Source organism: Cyprinus carpio, chromosome A19, assembly GCF_018340385.1.
Source record: "Cyprinus carpio isolate SPL01 chromosome A19, ASM1834038v1, whole genome shotgun sequence".
Classification (NCBI taxonomy): Eukaryota; Metazoa; Chordata; class Actinopteri; order Cypriniformes; family Cyprinidae; genus Cyprinus; species Cyprinus carpio.
The window spans coordinates 5,203,287-5,217,781 of record NC_056590.1 but is presented as its reverse complement, the minus strand read 5'-3'; the positions used below and the strand labels follow the sequence as shown (position 1 = coordinate 5,217,781).

Below are 14,495 nucleotides of genomic sequence, written 5' to 3'. Positions count from 1 at the left end.
TTAGTGTTGCCTGTGTGCTTCAGGCTGTGAGTACAAACGCAATCATCCACCTCGTGCTCCCGGCTGGCCGTTCTCTCCGTTAGTGCCAGGGAATCCCGGTCGTCCCGGTGGCCCCTGCTCTCCCTGAGGTCCTTGAGACCCCTGTCGTCCCGGCTCTCCCGGCGGTCCGGGAACGGTGCGGATCGAGACCGGCTGACTGGGAATTTGGTGCAGAATAGAACTGTACCGCGCCATGTGACCTGTGACCGGAGAGAGAAACATCAGACATGCGAAAGCAATCCCAGGATGCCTTGCGTCCGTGTGTCTGTGGACTCACTCTGGATCAGCTGCTCGCACACTTGTCTGGCTATGGCTTGGACAGATGCTGTTGACTGGACTTCACCCTATTAAACACACAGTATGAATGAAACACAACAGAATCTGAGAACGTGAGGATGTTCCCGTTATCTGATCAGACTCGTTATCAGACTCACCCGCTCACCCTTCTCTCCCTTGGGTCCCGGGAGTCCCTGAAACAGACAGAGGAGGTTTCAGCATCAGTTAAGTTGCTGCTATCATGTGCACATGTGTGTGGAAACACGTACCGGAGGACCCTGGTCTCCTGTGGGTCCTGGAGGGCCATTTTCTCCCGGAGCCCCCGGTGCTCCCGGACCCCCCTAAGGATGAGAGAGGTCAGTTATAAACACACTCTATTGACTAGAGCTGAACAATACGGGAAAAAACTGACACTGATATTTTGTTCTTCTTCCATATGAAAAAATGCAAGATTAAAATAAAATAATAAATACTGTACATCTAAAAAATACTATTTCTGGAGTACAAACCATCCTTTTAGGGCTCAACAGTTTGGGATAAAAAATTTTGCATGTCCAAATATAAAAAAAAAAAATAAACAAAAAATAAATTTATTGAAATTAAAAAATGACATTTAAAAAAAAACAAAATTAATTTTACATTTCAGTGCAAGAATAAAACTAATCAAAGCTGTAAAATTACAGTAAATAATTTTTAATCAAAAATCAAAATCAGGTTTATTTTTTTTTGAAAATTTAATTTCCCCTATTTCCTTCTTTTCTAGTATAAAACAAAAAAACAAAATAATAATTTAATTTACATTAAAACCCAAAAATTATACTTAAAAATTAATTTGATATTCTTTTGTAATATGGCATGGGGGGCCATGATCATGAGCTGCACGCATGTAAATGAACGCAGTAACACACTTCAATATGAAATGCATATATTGACTTTTGACAATTGCACTAGGCCATATCACAATATTGATTTGATTTCAATATACCGTGCTGCTCTAATATGACCCTTACGACACCTCTATCACACGTCAACATGCTCTTAACATGCATGTTTGTGGACTCACTATGGTTCCTGGTGGTCCCACTCGTCCCTGAGGACCATCCTGACCCGGCAAACCCTGAGAAGGACAAGAACACACGTGATCATACGGCCGAGCGGCTGAGTCAGCCTGACGAGCAACAGCACACGTGAAGGACACATTACCCGCAATCCTGGAGGCCCGTCACGTCCTGCAGGCCCTGGAGAGCCGGGAACACCCTAAAGGAACATGAGATGATTTTCAGACACTCAGCAGACAGACAGAGAGTGAAGGTGAGCAGTGAGTGATTTACCTGCAGCCCTGAAGGACCGGCATCACCCTTCTGTCCTGTCTCTCCCGGAGCCCCCTACAAAACATCAGTTACTCAACATGAAATATATTAATACACAGCTTCTCTACATGATGTTTCACAGAAATATTATGCTTGCAGAGCAAACAAACATCTAGAGGAAGTGACCCTAATAACTCCAATCATGCTTTTATCATGAAATTATTTATTTTTCACCAAACACTCTGACATTTTGTGGTGGATCAAAAGTTTAGATCTACACAACAGTAGTTTAGTACATCTACACAACAACGATGTACACAACAACGCTCTCATGAGTCAGCTCCGGCCTATAGTCTAATCCAGAGCCTGCTCCAGTCCCCGAATCTGCTCATGAGCCCACTCCAGTCCCAGAGCCCGCTCCAGTCCCCAAATCCCCTCACAAACCCGCTCAAGTCCCCGAGTCCACTCACAAACCCACTCCAGTCCTAGAGTCCACTCACAAGCCCGCTCCAGTCCCCGAGTCTGCTCACAAGCCCACTCCAGTCCCTGAGTCCACTCACAAGCCCACTCAAGTCCCTGAGTCCACACCCAAGCTTGCTCCAGTCCCAGAGCCCGCCCAATCCACCCAGTCCGCTCACAAGCCCACTCAAGTCCCTGAGTCCACTCGCGAGCTTGCTCCAGTTCCCAAGTCAACTCATGAGCCCGCTCCATTCCCCGAGTCTACTCCCAAGCTTGCTCTAGTCCTAGAGCCCACTCCAGTCCCCTGTCCTCAATCACAATCCCACTCCAGCCCCAGACCCAAATCCCACTCTAGTCCCCAAATCCACTCATGAGCCCGCTCCAGTCCCTGAGTCTGCTCAACGCTCCAACTCACGAGCCCACTCCAGTCCCCAAAGTCTGCTCATGAACCTGCTCCAGTCCCCGAGTCCACTCCCAAGCTTGCTCCAGTCCCAGAGCCTGCTCCAGTTCCCGAGTCCACTCACAAGCCCACTCCAGTCCCCGAGTCTACTCCCGAGCTTGCTCCAGTCCCAGAGCCTGCTCCAGTCCCCGAGTCAACTCACGAGCCCACTCCAGTCCCCGAGTCCACTCCCGAGCTTGCTCCAGTACCCGAGAGCCTGCTCCAGTTCCCGAGCCTCCAGTTCCCGAGTCCACTCACAAGCCCACTCCAGTCCCCGAGTCCACTCCCGAGCTTGCTCCAGTACCAGTGCAGAACCTTCAGAGGTGGCGGCGTCCACTTCAGCTTCTCTCAGGACATCGATATTTACTTCTGAACTCTCAATTTGCCCTGTCATGGCCAAGAGGGCTGGTCCTGAACTCTCTGCCTGTGCTGTCATGGTCATCGAGACCATCTGTGATCTTTCTGTCTGTCCTGTGATGGCTAAGGAGGTCGTTTCTGAACTCTCTGTCTGTCCTGTTACGGCTAAGGAGGCCGTTTCTGAACTCCTTAGCCATTTGTGAACTTTCTGCCTGTCCTGTTATGGCTAAGGAGGGCGTTTCGGAAATCTTGCCTTGCCCCAAACCGGCCATGGAGGCCGGTTATGTACTTTTGTCCTGCTCTGAACCAGCCATGGAGGCCATCCCTGAACTCTCGTCCTGTTTTGAAATGGCCAAGGAGGCTAATTTTGAACTGTCTGTCTATCTAAATTCTGCTGTTGAATCTGACTTTGAACTATCTGCCATGTCAGTTTCAGTCTATGAATCAAATTATGAACTGTCTGCTTGTCCAGTTCTCCAAAATATGTCTGATTTTGAACTGTTTGTCTCTACCGTTTCAGTCAATGAATCTAAATGTGACCATTTTGTCTATCCAGCAACTACCACGTAAGCCATCAATGAACTTTTAATACTGTCTGTCACATCCAATGAGACTAGTAATGAACTCTCGGTGTCTTCTACTTCAGTCCTTGGGACTGTAAATACACTATCTGTATCGTATGTTTCAGTTCCTCCGAGGTCTCAGTCTCAGCCCTGGTTTCTGACTTATGTTTCAGTTCCTCGTGGGTTTCAGAGTCTGCTGTGGTTCCCAGTTTCATCTGCTCCTCCATGGTGGTCTTCAGTTCCATCTGCTTCACTCTGGTGGTTCTCAGCTTTATCTGCCCTGACATGGCGATATTCTGCTCTGCTGTGGTGCTCTTCTGCTCTGTCCTGGTGGTCTTCGGCTCAGCCCACTCTCCCCTGGTGCTCTTCAGCTCCACCGGCTCCGCATTGGCTCCCTGTCCCACCCTGGCTCTCTGCTTCACCTTGGCTCTTTGCTCCGCCTCGACTCCCTGATCTGCTGGCTCTAGCTCAGTCCCTTGTTCCTCCCCTTCATCATGGACCTGACCCGCCATCCCTCACCCTGTTCCTCCACCTCCCTCCGGGATTCTGGCCTGTTAAGGAGTATCTGGAAGCCGCTCCTTGGGGTGGGGGGGTATTATTGTTTTTTCCATTGTCTTGACCCTGCCTGTCTGACAATGTTTCACTTAATAAAGCCTGCATTTGTTTCCACTACTTCGTTCACGCCTTCCCATCATTGCAAAAATATTGTCAAAATGATCCCTGTTCAAACAGATCTGCAAAAACAACTCCAAAAGCTGTATTAATCATGCCAGGCCAGTAAGTGGCTGTAAAGAAACACATGTGCATTTATACAGACTGAACACATCACACGCAAGATGTCACTTTTCACAAACTGTGTGGACACAGGTGTTTGACTATAAAGATTCGACCCCATCCACTGTTCACCTTTTCTCTTCCAGAGTTTTTTTTTTTTTTTCGAAGTTATGATTGATAAAAATGTCTTTATACTTGTTTAAAGTTGTGCTTGTCTTCTAATCCCTCACAAATGTAGTCATAAATGTGGGTGTCTATTGTTTTTTTGTTGTCTTCAGTAGTTTGTTGTTGTTCTTGATCCTTCTCCTCTGTTTATTTTTTCATTGCCTGGTTCAGTGTTGACACCTTGTGGACAAACTCAGTACTGCAAAAACAATTCAAAGTGCACGTGAAAGCTGCGGACACATTGTATGCATGGTTTCAAAAATCTGGCGGTGCGCGAACAGTACACATGTACCGATCTGATGACAAAATTTGCATCACCCACACTGTACGCATATTCTAATGTACGGGTAAGAAGTGAAGTATACTTTGAACAAAACACTTTAATAAGCCCACAAAGATGCTGTTTTACTCACATCCAGTGAAAAAACTAGCTGAGAAGATTGAAAAGACATTAAAAATGAGCAGATTAATGAATCAAATGCAACCTGATACAAACTTTTTCTTTAATATTTAAAGTCGACGTGAAATGTTAATTCCTTATCTATTTTACAAATGCATGTTAATGATCTTCTGCTGAAATGGCAGTCTTCTCTCTGGTGACGCATACAGGTCTTCTCCAATCCTTTAGTGCACTTTTTTAGTATTAACTGAATAAATGTGTTGAGTTTATATGGAAGATCATCTTCATCTGATTTAATAGCCAGTCTAGTGGATGTCTCTGAGAAATAACTGAGATCTGTGTGAGATTAACAGGGTCACTTCATTTCTGAATGAATGTCTCAGATTCAGTAGTTGTTAATGTGTGATCACTGAGAGTGAATGACTAAAGCAGTGTAAACTAGGGCTGGAAAACTACATTCAAATTACTTAAATATAATAATAAAATTATTTTTGAATTCTAAAGACATACTTTATGTTTGAGGGCTTCTCAGCTCTGGCCCTTGAGGTCCACTTTCCTGCAGAGTTTAGCTCCATCCTCAATCAAACTCACCTGCCTGTAACTTTCTAGTGATCCTGAAGACCTTGATGAGCTTGTTTAGGCAAGTTTGATTAGGGTTGGAGTTAAACTCAACAGGAAAGTGGACCTCGAGGGCCAGAGCTGAGAACTCCTGTGTCAGAGTGAAAATGAGGGCAATGAGAAAAAAAAAAAACTTTATTGACAGCAATATAATGGACAGGACTTTGTTGCATAACATTTAAATGTTCATAAATCAAATATAATTTCCTAGATCTGCACACAGCAAACAAACAGATATAACAGAGGTGCATGTAGGTAAGGGGAAGTGCATCAGTAATATGGGAAAACAAATCAGACGGTGTACTCTATTATATTAACATAAAATAGCAAACATTGTGGTGTCAAATGTGTAAAACAACGTGGTGGAAGCATGTTACAGCTAAACACTTAGTTTCACATAGTTTCAGTGTATGAAGGGAAAAATGTCAAATAGTGACAGAAATCACTGAATTATTCCATTCAAGTCCATTCATACTCCACTCTTTTTTCAGCCATTCATCTTATTAACAGCACAGCAGTGCCACAACTAATGGACTGAACTAGATGGTCTAATAAAAACAATCTGCGTCAGCTGTTTAATTTAGTTTAAAATCAGCTGTGCATTTCGTTTAAAAACTCAGCAAATATCTGAAATTCAAATTTTACTTTGACAGCCCCAGTGTGAATGTGGAATCAGTGTCGAGGTGCTGTTAGTTACCGGAGGGCCTCTGATGGAGCGTCCGCTGGGCCCCGGAGGACCGGGAGGCCCCTGAGCACCCGGAACGCCAGCGTCACCCACTGGACCAACAGGACCCCACACACACACACACCTGTGTTAATCTACTCATACAATCACACTTTTAATCTCTGGAACTCATTTTGTGAATGTTAGTGAGGTGTATTGTGGGTAATACTGTACCACAGGGCCGGGTTCACCTCGATCTCCTCTGGATCCTCTGATGCCCGGGCCTCCCTGTCACACACACACACAAACACAAAAAAACAAAAACACAATGATGATGAATAATAAGATAATGAATACTCACATGATGATGATGATGATGATGATGATGATGACGACGAAGGGCTCGTACTGGGGGGCCAGCGGGGCCAGGGGGGCCCTTACTGTCCTGAGTGCAGGTGCAGGCACGTGGGAGAGATGGACACTCAGCTTCCTTTCTCTGCAAACAAACAAACAAACAAACAAACACAGCCGTTGAATCACACACTGTACATGAACCTGCAAGATGATGTGAATCTCTCTATGAGTTGCTATGAAATCATTCACACGAATCAGCTCAAACTTTCAATGACACACACACAAACACACACACACAGACAAACATGTTTGTTTTTGTGAATTGTGGGGACATTCCATAGGCATAATGTTTTTTTTTTTTACTTTACAAACTGTATGTGCTATTGCCCTACACCAACCCTACACCTAACCTACCCCAAACAGGAAACTTTGTGCATTTTTACTTTCTCAAAAAACTCATTCTGTATGGTTTATAAGCGTTTTTAAAAATGAGGACATGGGTTATATCCTCATAAGTCACCCTCTCCTTGTAATACCTGTGTCATACCCATATCATTATACAAAGTTGTGTTCTGATATGTCACAAAAACACGCGCGCACACAAACACACACACACACACTCTCTCTCTCTCTCTCTGTCACACACACACACACTCACACTCTTTCTCTCACACACACTCACACACCTGTCCTCTGGGGATCTTCCAAAAAAATTCCATGCCGGCTGATGACATGACCGAGGGGGACTATGTAAAGGATAAACAGGATGGGCCTGAACACTGAGCCTTGAGGGACACCACAGGTGACATCGTGTGTCAAGGATTTTACCTCTCCCAAGGCAACATGCTCAGTTCTTCCAGTGAGGTAAGATGAGAACCAGTTATACACAGAATCAGAGAGAGCAATGGTGGAGTGCAGACGAAGAAGGAGAATGTCCACAGTGTCAAATGCTGAGCTCAAATCCAGGAGGATAAGGAGAGATGGGTAGCCAGCATCTGCCGTCATCAGACCAGGGTTGTTTCCGTGCTGAGACCAGAGCGAAAACCATACTGGAATTTCTCAAACAGTTTATTTTGTTTAAAATGGACCAGAAGCTGCGCAGCTACTACTTTTCCAGCACTTTTGAATGGAATGGAAGGTTGGAGATGGGCCTGTAGTTGTCAAGGACTTTTGGGTCTAAGGTGGGTTTTTTGAGAAGTGGTCTGCATGACAGCCGTTTTCAATGCAGATGGAACATGGCCAGCCTGCAAGGAGTGATTGATGACCTTAATTATCAGGGGACTTATAACATAGAGGTTAGATTTTACCAAGGATGTGGGAATGGGGTCCAGGGCACAGGTAGCTGGTTTCATTTTTCTTATAATGTTCTCAACCACTTGCTGTGAGATGTCAGAGAAACAGCAGAGAGGTTGGGAAATCCCAGGCTGTAGATTGACAGTCGGGCCAGACAGGACAGTGGAGCTGGATAGGACAGAGTGGATGTTATCTACTTTTTTCCTGAAAAAAAGTGATAAAGTTGTTACACCTCTCCTCTGTAGCTCCTGAATGACAACGAGTTTGTGGTTTATGGATGTAAGATTACATTCTAGTTTAAAAAAGTTGATTGGAGTTACCAGGGCTATTGTTAATGATATTTAAGTAGAACTATGACCGTGCATCTCTCAAAGACCTTGCATAGGCTTTCTGATGTTCTCTGTAGGCTTGCCTGTGAACAGTAAGTCCTGAGGCCATAAAACGATGTTCAAGGACACGCCCAGCTGTCTTCATCTTTCGCAGTTTGCAGGTGTACCAGGGAGCTGAGCACAAAAAAGTTCTAGTTACAGTTCTAGTTCTGGTGGGGTGTGGAAATCTAAGAGACTTCTCAGAGTTTGGTTGTAGAAATCAAATGACTCAGTGGCTGAGGAGAAATCAACAGAAGAGAGATGCTGGAGGTCTATGGTCTAAAGTGTCTAGGTTGATCTTTTTCAGGTCCCTGAAACAGATTTGACGCTTATCTTTAGTGTAGGAAGAGGGGACTAGCAGCTCCATTAAGATTAAGCCTTGTGGTCAGATACACCCCGTTCATACACCAGAAGGTTACTAATAGGGGCTAAGTTTGAAATGACCAGGTCCAGTATGTGGCTCCTGAAATGTGTGGGGACATCAACATGTTGTTGGAGGTTGAGACAGACTAGTAGTTGGAGAAACTCAGCTGCAAAGTGGCAGGAGGGAGTGTCAACATGAATATTAAAATGTCCAAGTATTATAATGATAGCAGAAATTGTGCAGAATGTTGTAAGTAGATCATACATCTCTGAAAAAGAAAAAATGAGTTTTGTTTAGGGGGCTGATAGATGAGAAGTATCGTCATGGGGAAAGGGGATTTACACTTAAATGCAAGGCATTCAAAAGAAAACAATGCAGGCAGGGGGAGGGGGTACAATTCCAAATTCTGTCTGTGTATTACAGCTAAGCCACCACCACGACCAGTGCTGTGGGCTTTCTCCAATTAGCTGTAACCAGGGGGACATGAGTCATTTAATGCTGAGTAGACCTCAGGCTGGTTCCATGTTTCTGTAATGCACATAAAGTCTAATCCCTTATCCATGATGTGGTCTTGTATAAAAGATGATTTATTTGTGAGGGATTGTGTATTAAAAAGTCCTATTTTAAACCTTAATGAAGTAGTGAATCTATGTAGAGGCCGTAGTACAGTGGAATTTACACCACGTTTTCTGTCCTGCTTTATGTGAAAGGATCTTGCGATGTTTCCCATACAGTCCAGCTTTGCATGCAAAGATCTCACGGTGTTTCCTGTGTTACTAACATCTAGCTGCACTGCTCTGATGATGCAGCATACATGCAACAGTGGTCCAGATGGATGGAATGGCTGAAGCAGAGCATTCATGCTGATGGTAAACAAACTTACGATGGGAATTTCTGTGGATATAAGGCAGTTGCACAGAAGACCAAGTTTTTTAATAACTGCAACGCACGTTGGAATGGTGCAGTTGTTGAGAGTCAGCAGCTGTGGAAAGGAATACTTGAGCTTCACACCGATTGCCAAAAAAGCTTGCAGTAGCAGTGCCAAACAACAACAAAAAATCCAGGTGTTCACCCACTGACAGCGAAAAATGACCAACAATCAACTGATGTTGGAGGGAATAAGAGTAGGTGAGTAGACAGCCTTCCGTTCGATGATAATCCATGCAAAAAAAACTGTCAAAACTGAGAAAACTGCGAAAATAACAAGTACTTCAATTTAAAACAATCCGTGCAAAAAACGGTTAAAAACTATTAAAACAAAGAAAGAGAAGTGGCGAACAACAAACACCATTACAGCTGACATCCAAAACTGATGTTGAAGTAATTTGAATGTAGTTTTCCAGCCCTAGTTTACACTGCTTTAGCCATTCACTATCACTGATCACACAGATTCACAACCACTGAATCCGAGCTATCATTCAAAAATCCTGTAGTCGAGTAATTCATTCTCGCATCCTGAATAACTTTTCTGCAGAAAAATTCTCTGCTGTTTTTGATAATTCTCCCATTAATATGTCAAATAGTAGCGTTGATGTTCAAGTACAATCTTTTAATGAGCATTGCCTTCCAATCTTGGATGATGTTGCTCCAGTGAAGTCCAGAGCAGCTCGTCTGATAAATTCCATCCCTTGGATCAATGATAGTATTCGCTCTTTTAAATAATATTTGTCATAAAACCGAGCATCTGTGGAAATCTACTCGACTATCAGCATTTAAAAGAACTTTAATGGATTTTAATTATAAGGTTAAGAATGCCAGAATTAAGTATTTCTCTAATCTTATATCTAGCAGCAGACATAATACACATACATAACATTCCATTTCCTGCGGTTCAAATCTCTTCAGTTGATGAGTGCAACAGTTTACTCTCCTTTTTCATGGATAAGATAAACAACATACAAAATAATATTACTCTTTCTTTTTCACATCAATACCTTGTGTCTCCAGGCCAGTAACCCTTGAGAATTTTTCCCTGATAACACTTGATGACTTCACTAAAGTAGTCAGTTCTATGAAAACTTCTTCTCTCTCACTCACACACACACACACACACACACCCCCACACACACACACACACACTCACCAGACTGGGCAGCTCGCAGCATTTGTCCCGTCGAGCCCATGACGTGCTGCAGACAATATCAAAGGACTGCAGCTGAAACTAAACACACACGCAGATGTGGGGCATGTTATTCTAACACTGAACCACATTTATGCATGGCTTTCACTTTGATCTTGCACACACACACACACACCGGTGCAGAGTTGTCTTTGGATCCTCTGGATCGCACCATCCGCCCCAGAACCTCCACGCCGTCAGTGCTGATGTTTTTGGCCGCATTAACAGGCTTCTCTCCTGCCGGTTTACAGTCGACCATCACGAGAGCTGACGTCTTACTGATGGCGATGTTTAGCTGCGCTCACACACACACACACACACGCCGCATTAGACAACAGCACATTCACTGCTGGACCAGACAGCATCTCCTGCAGCTGTGACCTCTGACCTTATGAAAACTGCCATAGAAGAGCTTCTGGATGTCTGGCCCCTCAAACGTCACCGTCTGGAAATCACCGTTATAATCATTGTTGAAGTAAGTCAACGTCTTTCCTGGATCTGTGAAGTGAAACAAGAAGATGAAACATTTATCTTTAGAAGCATATTTTTATATTCATGCATCCAGCAGACACTCTTATGACTGCACAATAATGGTCAAATGTTAACCACGATTAGTTTACACAAAAAATATAATCACGGTTATGTTTCTTGATGTTTTCAGCTCATCAGTGCTTTTTCTGCAGCGAGAGCACATGTGAATGGTTGCCAGATTGGCAGAAAATGTATTGATTTATGAAAAAAGCTCTGACTGGGGGATTTAAACTCTTGACATCTGGCAGCTGCAACCATGAACGCCTGTGAAGCTTGTTACCAAAGCAAGATAACACAAATGGTAAATTAAAAATGTTTCAGTATAAATAAGCAGCAGGCAAAACTCGCAGGCAATTATGCTTAATAAAACGAGAGAAACAGAAAACCTGATGACAATTACATTAGGATTCAACGTGCAGCACTAATTCAAGGTAAACATGTGAGAAGCGAACCCGTGACGCTGCAGGACTGTGACGCGGCGGTGTTACTCACTGTCCAGAATGACCCCCACCAGCGGCTCGTTGTTGCTGTTGAGGACTTCCCACAATGCAAAGGGCTCCTGCGGGGTTTCGGGGAGCAGGCGGAAGAGCATGGTGATGGTGTAGTCTGACGGCAGCCCCTCCGGATGGATGAACCTGCGCCATCAGAGTTCAGGCTGATTTCATTTCAATATCTCCAGCTCTGTTTGCACATGTGTGATTTCATGCTTTACACACGACTTGAAAATAAACCTTGTGTGTGTCACATCTCAAATCAAGCTCCTAGAGTGACTCCACTACACTTCATTCCATTGACTTCCATTCAGTCGGAAACACAAGCTCATGCGAATTTCACTGCATTCCAAAGTTCAAGTTTGTGAACTCTGACCTCTAATTCATAACACGTGAAGTTGTGAGACCTCTCAGCTGAATTAAAAGAATACTTTACAGAACTTTAATTCTGCAGGATTGTAGTAAAGTGGAGTAACTGTGATTTTTTAAAAAATGTTCAGGGTTTGAGCAGTTTTTATGAATGTAACTGTGAGACTAACGCCGTCTCCAAACCAGATTCCTGCAACAAGCAGTTTGTCTGTGTGCACCAGACCCAGCCGTGATGTCGCAGAAATAGAAACGTTTCTGAAATAGAATCCACTGTCGCTCATTGTGTGTCACTCTCGCATCTGGTTCAGATTAACATGAGAAAAGATAGCTTTTATTAAGAGTCCCGGAGTCGTGCTGAATCTGGCTAGGACACGGTCAAAGACCAGATAAAGAATGAATTGAAGGGAATGCAATTTGTCAAAATGTTCTCTAAATGTAAATGTCTAGAAAGCACAAAGAGTTCTTAAGCAACAACATTTAAGAGTTTTAAAATACAATCTCCATTACTTTTAAACTCATTTTACAAACAAATAGCGTAAGGCTTTTATTTCTACTACCAAACACTAGAACATGGAAAGAACCTTTACTGTACTTCTGCAAACATGTGCCCCCAATTGACAGATATTTGCTCTTGTTTTAAGCATAAACTCATGTCATTTTACTCCATTTCTCAGAAAACTAGACCCCATATCTTAATTTTGCATATCAAGTAAACTGTGGCGTGAATCTAAACCCGTATTCACTAGTCCTCTTGTGCAGCGCTGACACACGAGCAGCTTTAATCAGACGTTAGATGGTGTGCGTCACCTGGTGGGCTGTGTGACGAGCGCGTCGCTGCCGAGTCTGAAGCTGTTGTAGCTGTTGAAGGTCCCCGGCTCCATGGACACACCGCTCACACTGCTGTACAGATGCTCCACCAGCCCGAACATCTCCATCATCCTGAACCCTGACACACAGCAGCAGCACACAACACTCCTCAAGATCAGTCAGCCTCAGCATCACCTTCAGCAGCATCCATATAAACATCAACACATTATTAAGTGCATTACAGAGGCCCGCTGCACATCTGGCTTCTGTAACACACTGTAACTGAAGCCCTGTTCACAAGACTGAATAATGTTAAAATCCAGCACTCATCACTGTCACTCATTACCCAGGCATCCAATCACAGTGGAGGGGTGGGAAAAATATCACCCGCCGTCACATTCTACTTGTATGACTGCATGATAATAATGGAGAAGAGGCAAATGTGGCTGGTCTCCGAATATTCATGTCTGTACCTAATGACATCAGCAATATTAATATGAAAAATAAAGCTTGGAGGAATATTTCGTTCACCATGGGTCTAGATAAACACTGCTCTAAAGAGCCACCGCTGGGCGTTTTCTAGAGAGAGCCTTTCTCTACATACTGTCATCAGTGGCCACTGCCTCAGAATATTTAAGAAAGCTTGACCAGAAAAAGACGTGTAAACATACTCACAGAGACGGTGTGTGTTTGTACGGTTTACCTGGTAAAGTGCTGCCACTCATGGGTACTGATGGACACGCTACAGACGACAAGATAGAAACACGTCAACAAACACACACTTATATCTACAGGGTCATTACATAGACTTCAACTGCTTTTATATACAGCTACTAACAAATACTATATCCTAACACTAGCCAACATACTAAGATACTCTCTGTATCTGTATACTCTCTGTATCTTAGTATGTTGGCTAGTCTATGAAAATTTGTGCATTTTTCCGAGTCTTTACTCATTTTCAAAAAACATCTAAAGACTCATCATTTTCGCCAGCACTTGACCAACTAATACTAGCACTTACCTTTTCTTTTCTTGTCTATAAAAATAAAAGAAACCAAAAAAAGAAAAGAAACCCTTGCTATGAGTTCTGTACTAGACTATCTTGAGACTTGTCTCGTTGGTCTGATTGCTTCTACTGTTCTCATTTGTAAGTCGCTTTGGATAAAAGCATCTGCTAAATGATTAAATGCAAATGTAAATGTGAATCTTTACTCTTTTAACTTTCTTTGCTTAAACTTTGTTTTTTAGAAATGAGGATGTCCCCAAAAGAGGTTTAGTCAGTCATATATCACTTCTGGGCACAAGTTTCTAGGTCCAAACACACCAGGGTTATTATAGTTAACTAAAACTATTAAAATAAAATAAAACTTAAACTTATTTTATTTTATTTTATTTCAGCTAGTTTCTGAGGCAACATTTTTCATTTAATTAAAATAAATCTCCTAAAAAAACTAAAAACAAAACTCAAAAGAACTCGTGATAAAAACTATATAGACATATTTAAAAACAACAAAAATGTATAAAAATGACAAAAAACTAAATTAAACTAAAACTTTAACTAAAATTAATATGAAAGCACACACACACACACACACTCACTCACAAGCAAACGCACACACACACACACACACTAATGCACTCACACTCACACACACGCTAATGCACACTCACACACACACACACACACACACACGCGCGCACACTCACGCTACTGCACACAATCTAACACACA

General features: G+C 43.1%; 1 pseudogene; it reads right to left on the bottom strand.

Moving 5' to 3' along the window:
• LOC109093698 overlaps positions 1–14,495 on the bottom strand; it is a 47,341-nt pseudogene that overhangs the window by 3,524 nt on the left and 29,322 nt on the right.